General features: G+C 39.4%; 1 protein-coding gene across 1 annotated transcript in view; it reads right to left on the reverse strand.

The window, feature by feature from the left end:
• Window positions 1-24757, reverse strand: part of PAPPA2 (pappalysin 2) — a 461662-nt gene that overhangs the window by 406453 nt on the left and 30452 nt on the right. Inside the window, exon 3 of the mRNA XM_054693452.1 lies at window positions 17999-18140. The gene's annotated coding sequence lies outside the window, so the exon portion shown is untranslated. The remainder of the gene's footprint in view (window positions 1-17998; window positions 18141-24757) is intronic.

A 24757-nucleotide genomic window follows, 5' to 3' on the forward strand; every position in this document is an offset into this window, starting at 1 on the left:
ATCTAAATAACCTATGAATCAAAGAAGAAATCAAAAAGCAAGGTAAGAACTGCATGACAAGGGAAAGACTGCTCAAAATTTGTGAGTTGCAGCCAAACAAGGCTTGAAGAGAAATTTACAGCAAATAAAATGCCCTTATTAAAAAGTAGTAAAAACCTGAAACCATAAAATACATAGAAGGAAATATAGGCGAAACACTACGGGATTTGCACATCAAAGACATCTTTACAGACTCATCACCCAAAGCAGTGATAGTGAAGGCAAAGATAAACAGCTGGGACTACATTAAATTAAAGAGCTTCTGCACAGCAAAAGAGACAATAACAAAAACAAAGAGAAACCCCACCAACTGGGAGAACATTTTTGCACCCAACACTAATGATAAAGGACTGATCACAAAAATCTGCAAAGAGCTGATGAGACTCAGCAACAACAAAGAAAATAACCCAGTCAAAAAATGGGCAGAAGAGCTAAAAAGAAACTTCTCTGAAGAGGAAATGCAAATGGCCAACAGACATATGAAAAAATGTTCAACATCACTTGTAATCAGGGAAATGCAAATCAAAACTACCATGAGATACCATCTCACACCAGTGAGAATGGCACATATTAAAAAAACTAGCAACAACAAATGTTGGCGAGGGTGTGGAGAAAAAGGAACTCTTCTGCACTGTTGGTGGGAGTGCAAACTGGTCCAACCACTATGGAGAGCTGTGTGGAGATTTCTGGACCTACTAAACATAGAGCTTCCATATGATCCAGCAATTCCACTCCTAGGTATTTACCCAAAGGACACAGAAACATCAATTCCAAAGAGCACCTGCACCCCTATGTTTATAGCAGCACTGTTTACAATAGCTAAGCTTTGGAAACAACCCAAATGCCCAAAAATAGATGACTGGATCAAGAAGATGTGGTACATATATACCATGGAATATTACTCAGCATTCAAAAAAGATAAACACATGCAATTTGCAGCAACATGGATGGCGCTGGAAGGGATCATGCTCAGCGAAATAAGCCAAAAAGAAAAAGAAAAATACCGGATGGTCTCACTCATAGCAGGAATCTAGAAAACTTAAATAAGGGACCAGGAAAATGAATATAAGAAAGTGAAAATCAAAATCAACAAAAAACTATGAACCAGAGACACTTTTTGGGGGGTGAGGGGCGGGAGGGGAAGGATTGGGGTCAGAATGGGGCGTTTGCAATTGTATGGGGGAATATAAAAATAAAATTTAAGATTAAAAAAAAAAACATTAAAAAAAAAGAATTAGAAAAATAGTAATTAAACCCATTATATGCAGAAGAAAATAAATAATAAAAATTAGTGTGAAAATCAATGCAATAGATAAGAGAAAAGCAATAGAAAAAATCAATTAAGAAAAGCAGTTTTTTTCAGAAAGCTAAAATTGATAAACTTCTACCCAGACTGACAAAAAAAGGGGCTAGAAAAGGAATAAAATCAGTATCAGAAATGAGAATAGGGATATGGCTATAGTGTGTGTATATACATGATAAGGAAATAGTATGAACAGCTTTATGCCAACAAATTTGACAAGTTAGATGAAATTAGCTAATTTTTGAAAGTTTCCCGAAAAACTCACTCAAGAAAAATAAACAGAATATCTCTACAGCTATTTTAAATTTGAATTTATTGTTTAAAAACTTCCGCAAAGAAACCTACAGCCTATGTGACTTCACTGTTGAATTCTACCAAATATGTAAGAAAGAAACAATCCCAATTTATAAAATTCTTCTGAAATACTAGAAAGACTTCTTCCCAACATCTTCCTTAAGACCCCAATTACCCTGATCCAAACTTAAACAGAGACATTACAAAAAGAGTAAATTGTAATCAATTATCTATCATAAAATAGATGCACAAATTCCAAATGTAACTTCAGCAAGCTGAATTTTACAACATATAAAGATATTACAGTGTCACCTAAAATGTAAATTTATTTAACATTTGGAAATCAACTTTTCTAAAATAGAAAAGTCACATATTATTTCAATAGAAGGAAAGGTATTTAACAAAAACCATAAGTTATTCCTGATAAACAAACTCAGAGAAGAAAGGAATTTTCTCAAACTGTTAAAGGGGATCTAAAAAAAACCTACAGCTGAATAATAATCTGTAGTGAAAGACTAAGTTAGTGGGTTCTCCTAAGATCAGGAACAACACAGAATGTACATTCTCATACTTCTATTCAACACTGTACTGGAAGTTCTGGTCACAGCAATTAAACATGAAAAATAATTATAGGATGCAGGTAAGACAGGGAAAATTAATGCAGTTATTCACAGACAATTACAATGAAATACAAACCTTTCTAAATACCAAAGAGACACTCCAAGAAGAGAGATTAACAGAGTGTACATAGTGAAAGATTCAATAAAAGACTTGTATAACAAAGAGAAAATACAAAGATGTCATTTTTTTCTAAATAACTACCTACAGATAAAGTAAAGAATATTGTGGAGTAAGCCTGGAAGTTCAGAAGTTCTCTGAGTTTATCTTGTTTTATAGATCCAGCTTTGGACTCATGTTCATATTTTACATAGTTGTAAAGAATGAAATTTTTAAATCATTCCCCCAAAAGTTAAAATAAAATGAAACTGAAGAACTTAAATATGTATCCAGCTGGTCACATAACCACATAGAGACAAAGACCAAAGGAACTTCGAAAATAGATTCTAAATCATATTGTTGGTAGAAGGACTGTTATTATTACTTTCAGATTGTTATGCATGTATTGTGGTATAAAGTAAATGGGCAACAATGTGATATTCTATCATCCTTGTTACAAACCAAGCATTCTCAGAAATACTTGGCGAATTGGACTTCCTATACCTTAGTCTCCATAGAAAGGGGAGGTGCCAGGTTCCCTCCCCCACCTAAGGAAAGGTGGAGTTGAACAGAGTCGGGGAGCTAGAAAAGACTTGGGAGAGAAGGCTCACAGAGAGAAGAATTTGAGGAAGCACATGGTGCAGAGAGACATGTGAAGATGCTGCACTTGCTTCTTGGCCTGAAACATTTATCAGGGACTTGGGGGAGTTTGAAGGACACTTGAAAGAGAGAGAGATGTGGGTGAAAGACCCTTCAGCAGGTTGACAATGGCACCCTTTATCTTGACTTGTGTTTTGATTTTGCTCTTCTCCTTCCACACTTCTCCTTTAGACACTTTTCTATGGTGCCCCGCAAGAAGTTGCCTTAGACTTGTGACAAGTTTTCAGGTCTCAGCTGCCCTGGTTTGGGCCAACCCTGTTTGGCTTAGGCATTTGCCTATAAGGGGGTGGGTATTTTGGGTGCCTCATGTGGAAACTATTGTATATTGTATATTAATTCTAGTAAAGTTCTGAAGGTCTTACACACTAAGAGTATGTTTTGTCTTTATGCAGCAGATGGCAGAATCCATTAGAGTAGGCAGGTTTGGGGGTCCTAGAGTGCTCCTCAGTCTGTCCACTAATAAAAGAAATATAGATATTGGAGAGTCTAGAAAACTTGGAAACATTGCTACATTTGGCTTCTAGGTTAATGTGAGTTTACTATCTTTGCAAGTTTTCTAGGGTAGAATCACAATAGAAATAAAAAGATAATGACATAAAACATGTATTGAAAAGTTAAGTTCAATTTCTCTTACAACATGGTTTTGCAGTGTGCAAAATAAATCATCCTATGGCCCTCTGGGTTCTTCTCAGGCTGGACAAGTAATCAAAACAGCATCAGATGGGTTAGCAAAGGAAAAACAATGAATTTAATAACATATGCTCAGGGAATTCGCATGGCTATAAATTCTAAAGAACAATGGAGCAGACCAGGAATATTTCTTCTGTATTTTAAGACCTGGGGCATCAAGGACAGAAAGGGGGAGCCTTCACATGACACACAAGAAGGGGGTGATCTCATCCTTACCTTTGAGAATAAAGATGAGATTCTTAGAACATGCTTACTGATAAACATATCCTGGATGAACATGAGCTAAATGAGACCCCCAACTACATTCTTCTAGGTCATAAAAAGGAGAACAGTGGTTGCTTCTTCCATTAGGAAAAAAAGGCAGCCACTTAGGATATGAAGATATTTTCTTCAATTAGCAAAGGGGGAAGGCAGGAACAGAAGCTTCTCCTAGGCTTCAGGGCCCACACTGTCCTCAACCCAAAACAATCTGCATCTTTAAGTGGTGGTAATAAAATTCCTGAGGCTCACAGGCCTCAGTTGACCTCTAGTTCCCAGAGCAAGGTGACAAGAGGTTTACTATGGGTCTACTGTAAAAAGTCTATCTGATTCTTTGTGGGGGGCACTCAGACAATGTCACAGTTGTCTGAAGCTTAACAATAAGAACTTTGATCAAATTTAAAATAGTATGGCAAAAGGAGTTAAAAACTCTGGGTTCAATTCCTGAATCAGTTAAGGATGACTGCTCTAAGGATTGTGAATTAGAAAATCTCCATGGTGTCTTGAAGTTTTCCAACTCTGACATGGTTCCAATGAGCATATAAAATACCATCAGGAGTCTACTCTTTCAGTTCAGCAGTTTCATTAGTAAATAGGCTGACTCATCAACAAATGTCCAATCTCACTTAAAAGGTGTATAGTATATATTAAAAGAAAATTAATGATACCTCATGCGTCCACAATCAGACCACAGCAGAACACTGGCACCAACCTGTTTATCTGGAAGAAGTTACAGAGACTCTATCATTACAGAGGATAACTACAATAAAAATCTCAGGATTGGAAAGCCTGAACAATACCAATTTACCACAAGAGTCCACAAATTGAAGGCCACATTTGCCAGACATGGAATTCCTAAAAGGATTATCTCTGACGATGAGCCACAGTCGTCCTCAAAGGAATTTCCACATTTTGCCAAAACATGAGATTTTGAACACTTCACACAGTCCACATGACCACAGAACCAAGTCTTTGCAAGGGGTTAGTGGTGAAAAGCTGAAAAAAATGTAACTCCAAAACACATTGGACCAAGCTAAGACTAATGAGAAAGGCCCCAGCCTCAGACTATTTGGAGTAAGGAATGCATTGTGGGCAACAAACAAGTCCCTTCCCCAGTTATTACAGTTTCAGCATCCCCCCTCAGCACTACTGTCTATGCGTGGAATGTTGAGGGCTTACAGCAGTGAGGAGTTTACTCCTCACACAAAAGTAAAACTGAATAAAACAGATACAATAAACAAGTCACATCACCAGTCCCTGGTCTAACCCCTTAGTTTATGTGAAATTCTGTCCCTTGGAAGTTATGGGCAAACCAAGTGTTGAAATAGGAGGTATTCTTGTTGATGATGATTTATATTTAAGATGAGACCATAGTCCCACAGGGAACATCCTAGAAAAGATCAGTATTTTGTTTGATTAGCTCAGTAAGTATAGCTTGAGACTCTGATATGGTCCTACACCTGTGTTGATGGAGTGTGTTCCTGTCTTTGACAAGACTATTAGTGACAAGTGAAAAAAGTCGGTCAAACTATCTTAATTGAAAAAATAAGAATTTATGGCATAGATTATGAGGGCATTTCATGGAGGTGATGAGCAAATAATACAGATAATCCTTATGAGATGTCATTAGAAACTGGGAAGCTATGACGAGTCAAGGTGAAATGTAGTCCTTATCTCTACCATTCTTGTACATCTTGTTTTTTCTCTCACCCTTTTTATAGCAAAAGATGATTGTCTGTGGTAGGAAGCCTCCAACATGATCCTCAATGATCCCTACATCTTACTTACTCTCGTGCAAGCCCCTACACCTGACTGTGATTTGGACCAAGTAACTCACTTCTAGAAAACAAAAATAATGGCATGTACCTTCAGGATGACATTAAAGGGAATGTGATGTCCATCCTGCACATTTTCATTCCTTGTTTATTCTGATGCAACTGAACCTAGCTGTGATGATCTGATCTATGAAGAGACCCCCATGGGAAGATACTGAGGGTGGCCACCAAGCAACAGCCAGTGAAAAGCAGAAGCCCTATATCCAATGGCCTAGGAGAATGAACTCTGTCCACCAATGAGATTAGGTCACATGCCATCTGCAGCAACATGGATGGAGCTGGAAAGGATTATGCTAAACGAAGTAAGTCAGAAGGAGAAAGATAAATATCAGATGGCTTCACTTACATGTGGACTATAGAGAAACTGAACAAACATCAGGAAAAAGACAAAACTGGTACAGATCTGAGGCATACAGCAAGGAGGGAAGGGAGGAAAAGGAGTCAAACAGTAGAGGGAAGGGCACAGGGAACTGCGGTGATGGGTCACTGGTACCTTGGTGGTGGGAGAACTATGAGGACTAGCCCTGAAAGGAGAAGCCAATTACTGTACAAAAATAAACAACAATGTAAGAAAATAAATTTAATTATTATAAAAAATATATAGATGGCAGTCCCAGCCAAAGCCCTATGGTAGCCTTGCGTGAGATCTTAAGGCAGAAGCATCTAGCTAACACTCAGACTCTTGACCCACAGAAACTGAGACAACTAAACTTTGTTAAATTAAATTTTGGGTAAAAAAAAAAAACCTTTTGTGTAGCTAACTAACACAGATCTGTTGGTACCATAACAAATATATGAAGACTATGGTTTAGAGCCAGGCAGTGAATAGTGGCCAAATGGGTTGCAAGTAGCACATGTCTAAAGAAAACCCAAGTTGCCTTTAGCATATTTCAAGTAAAAATATGGGGATACTGCAAGGACTAAAAAAAAGAAGTTAGGAATATGTTACTGAAAACTGGAAGGGATCTTAATTATGCAGAAAGCTTAGTAACACTGTCATCTGCACTTATCTGCAAAACAACAAGTATCCCTAATAAAGCTGATAATCTGATTAAGGAAATTTCCAAAGGGAATGTTGAAAAGTGCCAGTTGGTTACTTCTTGCGACTTATCATAAAATGCATGAACAAAGAGATATCTGGGAAGGATCATTAAACAAAAAGAAATCTAGAGTTGATGGTTTAGAAATTCTGCCCCTTCAGATTACAAACAATGCTAAAATTAAGAAATGACTTCCACACAGGGGCAAATTCAATGCCCTTGCAGAAGAACAAGTCAGAAGGTAAAGCTGGAGGTATGACTATAACTTTTTGTTCAGACCCCAGAAAAAACAAAGGTGGTGACTAATAGCACTCTTCAGTCACAAAAGTCACTTTAAAGAGATGAAGGTGTGTCTTTCAGTCAACAGGTCTTCTAAGAAACTTACATGCATTTTCCCCCTCATACATTTCAACAGATGTAATGTAAAGAAAGGTTTTCCCCTAAGAGACTTATGAATGTGGAATTCCCCTAACTTAATAAACTCCAAGGACACTCACAAGAAAGCTACAATGTTTCTGAGAGAAGTATATTAGCAGAAATATTAGCTTGCAAACAAGGGGCACCCAAGCAAGGCCAAACTTGCTTGCACTAAATAGATTTGGCAGTCCTTGTGCAAAAAGGCAAAGCAGACTCTTAGTGTGATAGATCTTTAATAGAATTAGCGTGCACAGAGAGAGACAAAAGGGTATTCGTAATAGTTTCCCAATAAAATTTCCAAAATTACTCATCCCCTTGTAGATAAATGCTCAGCCAAATAGCATCAGCCCAAAGCAGGGCCACTGCGACCCAAAAACTTCATAAATTTAAGGCACCTTCTAGTGGAGAAAAACAAAAAGGGGTTAAGGCAGATCCTAAAGAGCTGGAACAAAGTCAGAATTTAAATGTACCAAATATTGCACCAGAAATCAGGAAAAAAGCTGCCATTGTCTCTGCCAAGGACCAAAAGAGCATCTCCACATGTCTCTTACCCCTGTGTCTCTTCCAAGTGTCTCTGTAACAGTGTAATCTAGGGCCTCCCTGGTGGTGCAAGGGATTAGGCACAGCACTATGAAGCTGTCCACAGCCTCTGCAGCATGAGTTCGATCCCTGGCCAGGGAGCTACCCATATGGTGCAGCAGACCTCTCCTGTCTCACCCGCTGCTCCCCTCAGCAGTGTATTTCAGTAGATCCACCTGTTCTGCTCCCACTCTGTCTCTGGTGAATCCTCTCATTCCCCTGCAACTACGGCCTGTACCTCAGTTCTTGTATGCATAAATAAATAAATCTTTAAAAAAAAAAACAAAACAGTGTAATCTAAAAGAGGAGATTTCAGGTTCCCTGCCCCCTCTATGGAAGGGTGGAGCGTGGAGCTCATCTTCAAGGGGAAGGTAGAAAGGACCGGGGAGAAGACTTAAACGAAGACTTGGAGTAGACACATGGAGCAGAAAGACATGTGAAGAAATTGTGCTTGTTTCTTGGCCTGGAACTTGTACCAGGGACTTGGGAACATGGAAGAAGATACTTGAAAGGGTTTGGGGTGAGAGACCCGTGGCTGACAATGGCAGCCTTTATCTTGACTTATATTTTGACTTTGCACTTTTCCTTCCAGATTTGCCTGGCCCCTTCTCTCCCTTTTCTATGTTTCCTTGCCAGAAGGTACCTTAGACTTATGGGGAGCTTTTGAACCCCAATGCCTTTGTTTAGAGCCAACCTTGTTTTACCCACAGGGGATGTGTAACTTTGGGTGTTTCATGGGGAAACTATTTTATTGACCAACTATATTCTTTCTCTTCTCTCTATTGCACACTAATTGTATTAAAGATTTTTTTTTTTTTTGCAAGTTGCCACACACTAAAAGTATGTTTTGTCTTTGTGCAGCAGCTGGAACCCACTTAGAGCATACAGGTTTGGGGGTTCTGGGTTACCTCTCATTCTGCCCACTAACATGTCTCTCATGTCTCCTTCCAAGCTGTATACCAGGATGAAGATCAGGCTGCAGAAGCCAAAACTCCCCTTCCCTGAGCCCACCTGCCTTCCATGTTATATAGCTTCACCTGTCCATTCACCTCTCCCTCTAGTTGAGTGGGGGTGAGCTACATGGTACTTTCCCTAACAGAAACACTTCCAGTATGGACTAAAAGAATAGAGGCACCACAAATGAAAAAAGGTACTTGGACCACCCAAAATAATATGTTACCTTTCATACTTAAGGTAGAATAATTCACAGGGTACAATCAAACACCCATAGAGCAGGGTCAAAAGGCATGGAGAATTATTCGCAGGACTTGAGATGATCAAGGATTTTCCAACGTTTCCTTGTCCAGATTTTAAAATTGCTGTAACTGGTGACTCCTTTGTGGCATCTACCATGCCCACCCCATGCCTTTTTGAAAAAGAACTTCTACATTGGTTATTCCATGCCTTTCCCACAATGGTGTATTGTGGCTACTAGAGGCAGAAACTTTTTGACTTATACGACTTATCCTTTGACTTATATGCTATATAGAATGACAGACACTGCACTCAAAGTGTTATATAAGGGTACTATTCCCAAGGTACCTCACCCAAACTTTAGATCATGAGAGACTAGATTGTCAACTGCTGCTGCAATGTCATACTCCTGGGTGGGGGTGAGTATATTTTGCATGTAGAAAGGGTAGGAACCTTTGGAGGGCAAAGGAAAGACTATAATAGGCAACCTCTAAGATGATTTGCAACACCTGCTTCCTAGTATGCCTGTCTTTCTATAATAATCTACCTTTGAGTGTGGAATTCTCTTAGTCGCTCCCTTTTAATAGATAGACTATGACAGAAGTGACAATATATCATTTCCAAAATTAGGTTACAAAAAGACTCTGACTTCTATTTTGTTTTCTCTCCCTCTTCCTTTCCCCCTTCTCTTTCTCTCTAAGGTTTGCTAATGGAAGCCAGCTCCCTTATGGATAAGTACATAAAGCAAGGATTTTAGAGAAGTCTCTGACCAGCAACAAGAAAAGAAACGTATAAACAACAAGCCTAAAAAGAATGGAATCCTAACCACCATGGGAGTGAGAATGGAAGAAGACCCTACTTCAGTCAAGTGCTCAGATGACACCACAGACCTGACAGCCTTGTGAGAGAGAAGAAAGTATACAGGTGCATATCCAAACCATTCCTAGATTTCTGACCCACAAAAACTAGGAAATAATCTAGGAAATAATAGAAGTGTTTTGTTTAAATCTATTAATTTTTAGGTGATTTGTTAAACAACAATAAATAACTAATACCCTGACCCAGCCCTTTGGGCATGTACCTATTACTCTGGAACCATCAACAGATCGGTGTCCCAATGTCTGATTTAATTCTCAGGAGAAGGATTCTGTTGCCACAGATTGGACTGAATGCCCACAACAGGTACAAACAGTGATGATCATGGAAGGTACAAAGTTATTTAGCATAATTACAATCACAGTGTTCCACTTCTATGAGTAGAAATTGGTTCCTAGAGAACATGATACTGACTTTGCAAAAATCTCTCTGAAAAGGAGATCCACATCAATCAGGAAATATGAAACACATGGAGAAAACAGATTATCCAGGGGAATAATTATTCACTATGGGCCCCATGTCCCTATCACCTCAAACACAAAGTCTAGGCCTGTGCCTCATGTGACTCGAAGAAAATCAAGAAGTTTTATTTCTAGAATTACTCTGTTGGCTAGCTTTGAAAATATCCATCAAGCTAGTGGTTGAGCAGAGCGCTGAGAAAACAATCAATTGATTGGATTTGTTTATTGGCACAAGAAAAGGAGGCAAGCACATATCATACCAGCAAAAAATGTTCCTCTTTGAAGGAAGGGAAAGAAAATTTTTTAAATATTATCCTCTACAGGAAATGACTGCTCCAAAAAACCCTCTTAAATTAACATCTTGTTATGACTGAGCAAAGAAAGAATGAAGGAAGAAGAGAGATTACAAAGGCTACAGACCTCTGAGACTAGGAACATCATGGTTGGATGGAGTCAGGAAAATAGCGTCTCATTCTTCTCTCTGGTGGTAAAGGTTTCTGGGCACTAAAAAGTGCATATTTCCAGAGTGTCAGTCCAAAAGTAAAACAATAAGAAAGAAAATAAGAAAGGTAAAAACAGTACAAATAGGCAGGAGAAGAAAACCTAGACATGTCAGAAATGACCTTTAAGTCTAGCAGCAATAGAGAATAGGTCCTGACACTTTATAGTACTAATTTATGCCTAGGAGTTTGAAAGTGAAATTTTTAAATTAGGGATAGAAGTTTAGAGAGTAGGATTTCCAATCTGCCACCAGCAAACTCAGAATCTGCTGAACATTCCTTGACTTCCTTGATCATTGTGTACCAAATTTGAACAAAGGAAAACTAATAATGTGGGTGGGGATTGGTTGAATGATATTTAATATATGCTATAAAACACCCCCCAAAATATGCAAATATAAAAGCATCACTTCAAAAGTCATTGGGCATCCATTTAAAGATAAATTTTCTTTAATTTGATGTAGTCCCAGCTGTTTATCTTTGCCTTCACTATCACTGCTTTGGGTGATTTGTCTGTAAAGATGTCGTTGAGGTGCATGTCATGTAGTGTTTTGCCTATATTTCCTTCTATGTATTTTATAGTTTCAGGTCTTATGTCTAGTTCTTTAATCCATTTTGAGTTTTTTTGTGCATGGTGTGAGATAGTAGTCAAGCTTCATTCTTTTGCTCTTAGGAACCCAGTTTTCCCAGCATCATTTATTGAACAAACTTTCTTTGCTCCATTGCATATTCTTTGCTCCTTTGTCAAAGATTAGTTGACTGTAAGTATGTGGGTTTATTTCTGGATTTTCTATTTGGTTCCATTGGTCCGTGTCTCTGTTCTTGTTCCAATATCATTCAGTTTTGATTATTATGGCTTTGTAGTATAGTTTGAAGTCTGGGAGTGTGATGCCTCCATTCCCTTCTTTTTTTTTTTTTTTTCAGGAGAGCTTTGGCTATTTGGGGTTTTTGGTAGCTCCATATGAATTTTATCAATATTTGTTCTATTTCTTGAAGAATGTCATTGAAGTTTTTATTGGAATAACATTAAATTTGTAAATTGCTTTTGGTAGGATGCCCATTTTGATAATGTTAATTCTTCCAATCCATAAGCAGGGGATGTCTTTCCATTTCTTTCTGTCTTCTTCTATTTCTTTTAACAGTGTTTTATAGTTTTCTTTGTATAGGTCCTTTACCTCTACAAGTATTTTCCCAAGTATTTGATTTTTTTCCAAGTATTTGATTTTTCCCAAGTATTTGATTTTTTTGTTTCAATAATAAAAGGGATGGTTTTCTTGATTTCTTCTTCTTCAGATTTATTGTTTGTGTATAGGAAGGCTAGTGATTTTTGTGTGTTGATTTTGTATCCTGCCACTTTACTAAACTGATTGATTAGTTTAATTAGTTTTTCTGTGGAATTTTTGGGGTTCTCTATGTATATTATCATATCATCTGTGAATAGTGATAGTTTGACTTCTTCCTTCCCTATTTGGAGTCCTTGTATGTCTTTCTCTTGTCTTATTGTTCTGGCTAGAACTTCCAGTATTATATTGAAAAGCAGTGGTGAGAGTGGACATCCTTGTCTTGTTCCAGATCTTAATGGAAATGCTTTTAGCTTTTCACTATTGAGAATGATATTGGCTATGGGTTTGTCATATATGGCCTTTATGATGTTGAGGTATGTTCCTTGTTTCCCAAGGATTTCAAGGGCTTTTATCATAAATGGGTGTTGTACTTTAAATTAAAGAGCTTCTGTACAGCAAAAGAGACAATAACCAAAACAAAGAGAAACTCCACCAACTGGGAGAAAATTTTTGCACACAACACTAATGATAAAGGGCTGATCACAAAAATCTACAAAGAGCTGATGAGACTCAACAAAAGCAAAGTAAATAATCCTGTTAAAAAATGGGCAGAAGAGCTAAAAAGAAACTTCTCCAAAGAGGAAATGCAAATGGCCAACAAGCATATGAAAAAATGTTCAACATCACTTGTAATCAGGGAAATGCAAATCAAAACTACAATGAGATACCATTTTACACCAGTAAGAATGGCACATATTAAAAACTAGAAACAACAAATGTTGGCAAGGGTGTGGAGAAAAAGGAACTCTCCTGCACTGCTGGTGGGAGCGCAAACTGGTCCAACCACTATGGAAAGCTGTGTGGAGATTCCTCAATCTACTAAAGATAGAGCTTCCACATGATCCAGCAATTCCACTCCTAGGTATTTACCCAAAGGACACAAAAACATTAATTCAGAAGGGCACCTGCACCCCTTTGTTCATAGCAGCACTATTTACAATAGTTAAGCTATGGAAACAACCCAAATGCCCCAAAATAGATGACTGAATCAAGAAGGTGTGGTACATACACAATGGAATATTACTCAGTAATCAAAAAAGATAAAGTCATGCAATTTGCAGCAACATGGATGGAGCTGGACGGGATCATGCTCAGCAAAATAAGCCAGAAAGAAGAAGAAAAATATCAGATGATCTCATCATAGCAGGAATTTAGAAAACCTAAATAAGAGACCAGGAAAAAGACTAATTATATAAAGAAAAATCAAAATCAACAAGCAACTATAAACCAGAGATACACTAACAGGGCGGGGGAGAAGAGGAGGAATCAGGGCCAAAATAAGGGGGGTGGGAATTGTATGGGGAATATAACCAAAATGAAAATGCATAATCTGTGCAAAAATGAAAAATTATGTAAGAATTATATAAAATAAAATATTAAAAATAAAGATACATTTTCTACTTATATGAATTCCATAAAAACTATGATCATCAAGTGCATAATCCCACCCCATCTTCTGCACCATTACCAAATTTTTTTCCTCCAAGTCTTTGCTGTACATTTTTCAATAACTTACAGTGATAACACTAGTATTACTAGTAATGTCAGCAACAATGGCTGTTTTTTGAATTCCAATCAAGTCTTAAGCTTGTTGTGAGTTCTCACAACAACCCTCTAACATGGGTGCTATTAAGCTCTCCACCCACCCAGTTGGTGGGAACATTCATCTAAGGCTGAGAGAGATTCATAAAACTGGCCCAAGGATATACAGCTGAAAAATGAAAAGGCTAAAATTTGAACTCATTTCAAATTACATCACCAGGACCTCCCAGTGACCAGGGGTTTAGTTTCAGCGCTATCACCGCTATGGCCTGAGTTTGATCCCAGGCCAAGGAACTAACCCACATAGGGCACAGCAGACCTCTTCTGAGTTACCTGTTGCTCCCTTTATCAGTGCAATGCAGCAAATCTGCCTGTTCTGTGCCCCACTCTGCCTCTGGTGAATAGTCTCACCCTCCACACCTCTGGTGGACACCCCAGTTCTTCTATACAAAAACAAAAACAAAGTATATCACCACTTGGCCAGAGAGCCTCCCCTGATATTTCCTTTGTTGAGCATGACTTATATGCTACTACTGTGCGAGGAACTTTGCTTATATGACCTCATTAGATTTTCATACAACCTATAAGATAGACTTGATTATTGCCCGTTTTATAAAATAAGACTCTTAGGCAAATGAACTGATCACCAGGTATTGTCCATTGACCCTCAAGCTAAAATCAACCCCTATTTAAGCCACTAACTTGTGCAAAGTACTTAATAAGAACAAGTTTTGTGGACAATATTTTTTATGATGATGATAATTGGAGAACAAGGTACAAATACTATATACATGATAAAACAAAATAGCTTCATAGAATATAGCACACATGGTAATCTATTTCTCCTTTTCCATTTTAGAGGTCAAAGAGTGCCCCTTCCACTGTGTACCCACACACATAGCCCCTCTACAGAAGTCAGTGGATGATTCAGGCATAAGCAAGACAGATGTGGTCACTGGGGTGGGTGGAGAATGATAACCAGCATACTGACTGTTGTGCTTATGTTGTTCTGTGTTGACATCTGACATGACTGTTCTTGTCTGTGTTTACATGTCCCATTCATCTGGTTCAACCAGACAGGGTTTTATTAATATTATTGATGGTTGCCATAACAACAAGCACGTGAATATACTTTAGCTATGAAATTGTGACAAGTATTTGGTTGATCACAGTCCGTAAATTGCAGCAGATGGATGATCTCCAGGGGTGAAGGGAGATGAAACAGGACATCACCGGATGGATACGTGCTTTGATCTCATTGGGGAAATTTACATAGTGATTTCTCCTGAAAATGTTCCTTTCCAGGGACTTCCTCTGGGACTTTGGAGCTGTTTGACCCTTGGAGAAAAGCCAGGAATTCAAATGAAGACTCTTCCTATACCATAAATAGCACTCTGAGTTTGCATCCTCCATTTCCATTACACTTTCTTCCCTGACCTTCTCAGTCCATTCAGTATTCAGGATATTAATGGAACAAACTGAAATCAGAAATTGAGTGACATTCCTTTGCTGCTTTTAACTCTAACTTCTCAGTTGGCGTTCCCTGGAACAGCAGATACTTGCTAAAATTCATACTAGATATTATAACGGGGAAGCAGAGGAGACAAGATAGTGGATATGGAAGACATGCAAAATAATGAGGAATTACTGTCATGAGGAATTGTCTTGTTCAAGGGATGGAGTTACTGAGAGAGTTCTCAAAGTGTGAGACTTTTAGTTTTATAACCAAGAAAGTCCAAAGAAAAATAGGACAAGTTAGTTCCAGACTCTATAAAGGGAGTCTGAGAAATTCACTTCACCTACACGGACCCCGCAGCTCCCAACTCTAAAACCAAATAAAAAATTTTAATTTTTTTGCCTTAATTCATAGCAATCCATATTCAATAAAGGGTCAAATGCATTAAAACTTTAAAAGTAAATACAGAGATGCCATTCATATCATATGCTACAACACTGGTCCAGAAAGACAGGGAATTAATCCCTGTAGTTGAAACACCTCAACCTCCATGATCTTAAAAGCTGAGCTTCTCCTGTGATACACCTGGTCTATCTGAGGCAGTGGTGCACCATTTAACAAATTGATTCCCTAAAAGTGTCTAAGTGAATACCAGGATGCTGGAAGAATCTGGCTCAACTATTATTAAACTATTATTAAACTATTATTATTATTAAACTATTATTAAACAACGGATCTTAAAACTCCTAACACACAGCTGCACATTTAGGATAAATGAGACACGATCAGTAAAATATTTTGATTATAATGGGTTACAACTTGAACACAGCAAAGAAGATCCCAGACTGATATGCTACATTTAATGCATTGGTTAAGAGGGGGATGAGAGAGGATAAGGGGAACAGTGAAGTCATCTTATGGTGATTTCACACCATCATCCCTCTTCTCATAAGAGCAGTTATTGGAATTAAGATCATCCCTTGTTCATTCTCTGTAGAGAAATAGGAGGGCTATGAAAATTAAATTGGTGCAGGAAAGGGGTACCCGCAAGATCCCCGCCCCACCGCCTCTTCAATTTAGAATAAAGTTGGGAGAGAAAGGGGCAGAGGTTTCTCCACCAGGATAATAGCAAGGGCAGTACTATCTACCTACTGTGGCTCAATTCAGTCTATAAAGAAAAGGATACTCCACCCCAACTGCTGTCAGAGTTTTCAGGCTCCCTGTGAGTGGTGCTGAGGAGTCAGCTGTGGTACTATGAGGCTCACAGATGATCCATCACTTTCCTTTCTGTGCCCAGGAGGACTCAAGGAATGTTTTGGGTTGAACTGTGTGCTCCCGAAAGATATGTTGACGTCTAAACCCCTGGTACCTATGAATGTGACCTTATTAGGAAATAAGGCATTTTCAGATGTAATCAAGTTAAGATGAAGTCACAATGAATTAGGGGATGTCCTCGTCTAATGACTGGTGTCCTTATAAGAAGAGGAAATTTGAACACAAAGACACACAAGAACAACATGAGATGACAAACACAGAGATTAGAATGATACATCTGCAAGCCAAGGAATGCCAGGAATTACTGGCAACCACCAGAAGCTAAGAGAAAGGCACAAAACACACTCTCCCTCGGAAGAACCTCTCAGACATCTTGATTTTGGAAATTTGGCCTTAAAAACGGTAAGAATAAACTTCTGTTGTAGTAAACCACCCAGTTTGTTAGGCAACCCTGGGATACTAATACAGAAGTCAAGAGTCTGACCTTGGCAAAATAGTGAAGTAGGTACCACCAGAAACTGAAATTTTTGCCAGATTTACTATACTCAGATCATTCTATTTTTCTCACCTCCCATATCCCCTCCATAACTATGCTAGACATAATATTAAAATTCAGACCCTTCAGTGGCTCCCCACGTTATATACAAGATAAAAGCATATTTACAAAGTATATTGTCACATGTAGACACCGTCCATCTTTCTAGCCTCACTTGCCTCACTCATTTATACTTAGGATCCCTTAAATATACCCTTTTTTTCATGCCTCAGTGATTTCAAACAGATGTAGTCTTTGCAAGTGTGAAGACTCATGTCACCACCCTTGGAAGTCTTCACCTCTAGGTAAAGAATTTGTCTGATCTATGTTCTCTGGCATAGTTTTTAATAAAACCTTGTAATTTCCTGAGTGATAGAAATGTCTTTGTTATGCTAGTGATGTGATTCACAGTGTGTTCCTGGAGAGCTTCAGGATGGGAGCTGGTCATCAGAAGGGGGTTGGCACTTTTAGCCACCAGACCACCAAGAAGGGGGAAAAGACTAGAGACCAAGTTCCATCACGCGGTTAATGATTCCATCAACTGCACCCAGACACCCAGGGTTTCATAGAGGTTGCTGGTTAGTGAGCATACTGGTGTTCTGGAAGAGTGATATATTTTGACCTTACCAGGACAAACGGAAGCTCTACATTCCTTCCCAGACTCTACCTGATGTGTATCCTTTATAATAAAACTGTAATTATAAGTATAGCACTTTTGTGTGCTCTATGAATTCTTCTAGCAACTCATCAAACCTGAAGGGGGGGGGGTGGAAAATCCCAAATTTATAGCCAGTTAGTCAGAAGTGCTAATGACCTGGAGACCCCCCTCCAAAGTGCACTAGATCAGAAGTAAGGGCTATCTTGTGGCATACGACCCTTTCCTTAAGGAATCTGACGCTAACTCCAGCTGATTGGTGTCAGAATTATACTGTAGTATATTTAGCTGGGTTTTGAAACAGAACACCCCCCTATTCCTCCTCTTACCTCTTCTCCAGGTAAGATCCATGGCATTAGATCCATGTTGTCTTTGTCTGTTCACAAAAGATCCTCCTCCGCAATCCATGCAAGTCTTTTGAGTGAGGCTAACCCTTTTTCTTCAGCTCCAGAGTAAGCAATGGACAGAGACCTGCACAATAAAAATATTCCATTGCTGTGGTTTGCTGGAGGATGCGCACGTGATTCAACTGAGCATAATGTGATGAGCTTGACAGAAAAGCACTCTCTTTCTGTTAGGATTGCTGAGTGGATGGTACACAAGACCACAACTGCCTAACCCTTGGAACCACTTGGGGAGAATTTGTTTGAGGATGGTGTCAACACAAAAGAAAGAAGAATGGAGAGACAATGTCCTGGTAAAGTTTTTGAAAGCCTGAAGATAGCTGTGCCTGAAACCAGAAATACATGCTGGACCTTCTGCTTATGCAAATCATGAATTCTCTCTTTCACTCAAGGCAGTTTGACCTAAGTTTTCTGTCACTTGCAACCAAAAGAATCCTGACAATAGCCCATTCTTCCAAAGACCACCAGGGGTTCTCATTGCTATCATCACATTCATAATTATTGACTTGTTTGCCTACCCCAGCTTCCAGGCTGGGCACTCAGGAAATGAGTCTTATATGTCTTTAATGTCTGCAATATGGTGTCCAATATGTATTTTTAAATGAATATTGGGTAACTAAACCACCTCTTTTTCAAGTGCTTCTTTTCTCTTTTCTATTATCCCTTTCTCCCTCTCACTTTTATTCAAGCATAGTCTCACTTTCAGACTAACAGACGTAGGGAAAGGCACCAGCCTAGAAACTGAAAGAATTGAAATGTGGCCCTGGTTCTGCTTATTTCCATAAGTATGACCTTACATAATTCTCTTATCTCTCTTGAGCCTCAGTTTCCTCACTTGTAAAGTGAGCCATATCTGAAAATCCTAAAAGAAAAATCCTTGCATGACTCCAATAGCTGCTAAATTGTTCATTAAAATGGCAGTGCTGTTAAGGGCTAAATTCTCAGTTTTCCCCGGAATAACTGCATTTTAGTGGATGATTACTAGAGATGGAAAAACTTAAAGGGTTAAAGAGGTGAAACTACAAAGATGCACTGATAAGTTATAGAAAGAAATCTGCTATGTGTGCCCAGCTCACATCACCCTTGGAATTTGGTATTGAAACCACTTTGGGGAACATATAGGACAGGACTAAGTGCAGAAGATGGAGTCTGATCAAGGCTATTCAATATGTGTACTAACTCTACTCCCGACTCAATCGTCAGAACCATACCATCAACCAGAACTTGCCCCAAACTCACTGGTTGGATAAATGACAGATTCCATGGCATTGACAATTATGGCCCCAAGCCAGAAAGGAAAGCATCTGTTACAATGAAAAGATGGGGGGACCCAATGAAGAAAACAAGCTAAATTCTGTCTCTCAACTCTCACCAAACAGGAATAAGACCCAGACCTACTGTCCATTTGGAAGACAGCCATAGGCCACTAGCTTCTTATGGACAACAATGTCTGTTTTTCCCCAGGGGTATGAGTTGAAATGCCTTTATTCTAGTCAAATTCCCCATAAAGGCAGAGCTATAGAAAAAAATTCAAGAGACCATTGAAACATTGAAAAGGACATATGCAATCAATCTGGTATCCTCCACCCCCACCTGCCCACCCAGACCGAGTCCTAACAGGGCATAAAGAAAGTGAGCTATGACTGGATGGAGTCCACTTTTGTTCTAACCAGAGCCAGAAGCAATGTCTAGCAGAGCAGAAGCAAGTAGAGGCAGAGTATCATCTCAATTATTCAGACCCTGATTATCCTGCCACCCCCTTAGGGGTTGAGAGAGGGTAAGTATCTTCAAAGAGGAGAGAAGGAAATTAAGAGAGCAAGGGAGATGTTTCTCAAAACATTCAGATCAGATCCTTACATAATTTTCACACTTTCCTACTGAATAGACAACAAATGATGGGACTAGGAGGTGCCCAGGGATAACTACCTCATGCAGTGCAGGTCAACTATAGGCCTACTCTTGAGAAAATGGCAATTCAAAACTTCAGAGAGAAATTACTACCCTCCCCCTTAAAAAATACCTCTCCTACCTAGGCCCTGTAAATGCTGCCCCCTGCATCTTTAAATTGCCAATTCCAGGCCTCCCTGGTGGTGCAGGCAGTTGAGTGCAGCACGGTGGACCTGTCCACAGCCTCTACAGTGCAGGTTCGATCCCGGCCAGCCACGGAGATACCCACATGGCGCAGCAGACCTCTCCTGTCTCACCCGCTGCTCCCCTCATCAGTGTATTTCAGTCAGTCTGCCTGTTCCGTTCCCCGCTCTGTCTCTGGTGAATCATCTCACCCTCCTGTACATCTGGCCTGTACCCAGGTTCTTGTATGCATGAATAAATAAATCTTTAAAAAAAAAATTACCAGTTCCTTGGTTTAAGACCTCATCTTCTGTTATAACACATATACTCTTAGGAATGTTTTATGTAAGTATCAGCTATCTTAAGCTTAAGGTCAATGAGCTTTCATTCTGTTACTGGATAACAGAACTCTAGTCTGTTACTAAAGTAATCTTTGATGAGTGAAGGAAGCCAGGAAGAAAAGAAAGGAAGAAGAGAGAGCAAAAAAGGATGATAATGACATTCAGGAAAAGCCCGCGTGACTGTCTTCAGAACCTGGCAAAACCACTGTCCAAGCAAGGCAAAATCAGAAATGTGACCCTTTTGAGGGTATCAGCAAAAGCACCAAAAAATCAACTAAGAATCATCCCTGAGAGAGCCCTATGGCTCATGGAAATAAATCCTGGAAGTGCACCTTCCATTGTTAAACAGCATCAGAACAACTTCATTGGCACTGTCTGCTCCTTCTTCCACACTGGCATAAGCTGGGGTTATTTCAGAGAGAATTTAGCATCTCCCTTCAAATCTCATCTCCCTGAAACAAGCTGTGAAGACTACAGGTCATTGCTCCACCTTTGTAGCTCTGGGGTACTATCACCAGATTCTTCTTACAGCAATTTCTAAAGAATCTCACCGGAAACAGCATCAGAATACTGGCACTGTGGGAAGAACTGCCAGTTTTCTCTTGGGTATGAGCACCCTCTGGTGGTGAACATCTGAACTGTAGTCTAACAGCTCCATCACTGACTCCTAAATGGTCTCAAGTGTAAAATCTTCCAGAAGGAAATGTATTCCAGGATCTCTCTTGGGCGCATAACCATCCACCAAAATCTAAGTGGCATGGCTTATGACTATGCCCTAGTCACCGCTCCTGCCCATACTTCCTCTGTAAGAATATGGAGACAACGCCAGCATTAAGAGCAAATGAGAGGGCCTCCCCGTTGGCGCAGCGGTTGAGCGCTGGGTTGCGAAGCTGCCTGCAGCCTCTGCAGCACCGGTTCGATCCCTGGCTGCTCCCCGGCCACCGGAGGAGGGTCCCACATGGCGCGCAGACCTCTCCTGCCACCCGCTGCTCCCCTCAGCAGTGTACCTGGGTCCTTCTGCCTGCTCTGCTCCCCGCTCTGGCTCTGGTGAATTCTCTCACCCTCCCGCGCTTCTGACTATACCCAGTGCTTGTATAAATAAATAAATCTTTTAAAAATAAATATATATTTTAAAAAAAAGAGCAAATGAGAACACCTGTTACTCAGTGAAGTACCAGATACATTAAAATAAGAAATACCATTATGGCTTACTAGACAAAGATTTAAGATCCAAATTTAAAGTTCTTAATATACTATTATTATATTGCTTTCCCCTTCATGCTTTGTGTATGTTACTTTTACAAGTCTTTTACACCAATATTATGTCTCCTTCAACCATCTAGTCCCTTATTACTTCATGCCTGTGTTGCTACTGCAGACTGGTGGCCCTGCCTCCAGTTTCTCCTCCACACCACCTTGCCAACTGATGCTTTATTTACCTTAACAGCTATGTTCTTTCAATCACCTCCCAGCTTTGGTCTCAAGAACAACTTCCTATGGACTTGAGCAAGGATCTGCAAGACTCAAGCTGGCATAAGCAGCAGACCATCCACACCATGACCAGAATCAGCAACAATATTTTCAGTGAAATTATGGCATACACAAATGCATGCTCAATGTAATGTGGGTGCTCAACCCCTTATATTTTTGAGACCCCAGGATTCTGTGCAGATCACTGACACACCATCATTTCAGATTTATGGAACACTGCATCTATGGAGATGCTTTTTATATATCCAAGCAATAATGGGCTTCCACCTCTGGATGTAATCTCAGGATGATAAATCTTTCACTTTCATATTAAGCTATTTATACAATTTCCAAAATGCAGAGATTTCTGCAACTATGTATAGTGCCAGTAATTATGAAGAACCATCAGAGGGGCCTCCTTGGTGGCCCAAGGGGTTAAGCATCAGCACTATGACACAGCACAATCCACAGCCACTGCAGCACAGCCAGGGAGGTGACCCACATGGCACAGACCTCTTCTGACTTACCCACTGTATTTCAGTAGATCTGCCTGTTCTGCTCCCTACTCTGTCCCTGGTGAATCCTCTCACCGCCCACCTCGCACTTCTGGCCTGTACCCCAGTTCTTGTATGCATAAATAAATCTTTAAAAAAAAAAATCTGAAAGTTGTGATCTGTGGATACTCACCTATGCTTGGACCTCAGTGGTGTGCTGAGAAATTCTTAGTAACTAGCTCATTGGGGCAGCAGTGGGGTGGTAAGTGGGGAACACTGATTTGTAACATTTGCCAATTTCTAAGATATAAATATTCCTACTATGATCAATTTCAAGATATAATCTCATCTGGATGAAGAGTTGGGAAGAGAGTATGATAGACTTTCATAAGCTGGTGCACCTCCACTCCTCCATTGTCTGTAAGTGTATTTTTGTTCTTGGTCCTTCTGTTGTACAAATAGTGTGCTTCAAGTTGTTAGTGTATGATAGAAGTGATGTTTAAGCTTGTTTTTGATTAGTTTAAAACAGAAAATCATTTCATAATTGCTACCTATGAAATGATAGACAAAGAAGACTCATTATCTAGCTGATGCATTATTATGCTACATGACAAAATATTCTGCTAGTCAGTTTTGATTCAATGTATACAACTGAAATTACATCTATCTTTTGCTCATTTTTTAAAGTTCATTTTTGCTTTATTTAGTTGATCTGTTTTGTGCTCATTTTTTAGTGGTGTTTTAAGTAAACAGTCCTCCATTTGTAAATTATGTAGGTTGCTAACATTATTGAATAATAATGAACTATTCCATGGCTTTTGTCATAATATGATCATATGTAGTAATAGCTTTCTGTAAAAGCTGCTTGCTAACAATTTTTCTCCAAATATTCAGTATTTTTCCTTAAATTATATCTATACAGGGTGTGTGTGTGTGTGTGTGTGTGTGTGTGTGTGTTTGTGCGTGTATGAGCATGCATTGATTTGGGCTTTCTTCTCTTGGAGATTTTATGAAATGAAACCAAGTCTGAAGGTACAATAAATTCATTTTCATGCCAGCATGCTGGGGCTGTTAACAAATAATTCCTGTCAAAAAATTATGCCTTTTGGACTAAAGTACAGCACCTCTTATTCAACTATCAGAACCATGAACCTTCTAATTATAATAATATCCCTCATTTTTAGAGTACTTCACAGTTTTCAGAGGCTTTCAAATGTATTATTTCTTCAGTTGAATTTTTGGTAAAGTATAATCTTGAATCTAAGGTGCAACATCCTTTACTTGAAAGGTCCAGAATCTTGGCAGAAAAGCTTCCAAAAGAACATTAAAACAAATATTAAGAATTCAAGATTGGAGGAAAGCATGTCACTGTTCACTTCAATCTGGGCTTCAATCTGAGGTACCAATATATTTGAGGGGGGAAAACAACTGAGCAATCATTCACCTAGTCTCAAGTAGCAAGAATCACCACCTTCTCAAACAAAAGTGATCCTACTGGATAGAGCACATATTTTATCTCCATCACAAAAAAGAAAAGGCCAGGAGAAGACAATTTGTGGCAGTTAACATAGGCTCCTACAATCTAACCACATTATGCAATAAATAATGAGATTTCACACTTATGGAGGCTTACATGCCAATTTCTAAGGCAAAGTTGTGAAAGAAATAATGGAAGAAATGACAGAAAAAGATATTACATGCTGACCTCAAGTTGCAAAGGGAGTGAATACGGACACCTAGAAGCCTCTGCAGTGGAGCTCTGTCTTATAAAGACTGCTGTGATTTTTTGGGGTGTTTGTTGTTGTTGTTTTAAACTTTTATTTTTTTTAATATTTATTTATTTATTCATACAAGAACCTATATACAGGCCAGAGGTGAGAGGATTCACCAGAGACAGAGTGGGGAACAGAAGAGGCAGACCGACTGAAATACACTGCTGAGGGGAGCAGTGGGTGAGTCAGGAGAGGTCTGCTGTCCATGTGGGTATCTCCCTGGCTGAGGATCGAACTCGCGGTTCAGTAGCTGCGGACAGTTTCATAGATTGCTTCTTAACCCCTTGCACCACCAGGGTGGCCCTACTGCGATTTTTTTGCAGCAAGGTTTACTCTATGGCTTTACAACCAGCCAATAGCAATTCTTCTTCTGCCCCTGAGAGAGTTGCCTGATTTAAAGGGTTCTCTTTAGGGACTCCCCTGGTGGCACAGGCGGTTGAGCGCCAGCACTGTGAAGCTGTCCGCAGGCTCTGCAGTGCCTGTTCGATCCCGGGGAGCCGGCGAGGGTCCCACATGGCGCAGCTAGACCTCTCCTGT

Source organism: Talpa occidentalis, unplaced genomic scaffold, assembly GCF_014898055.3.
Source record: "Talpa occidentalis isolate TD23 unplaced genomic scaffold, MPIMG_talOcc4v2.1 talOcc4.12, whole genome shotgun sequence".
NCBI lineage: Eukaryota > Metazoa > Chordata > Mammalia > Eulipotyphla > Talpidae > Talpa > Talpa occidentalis.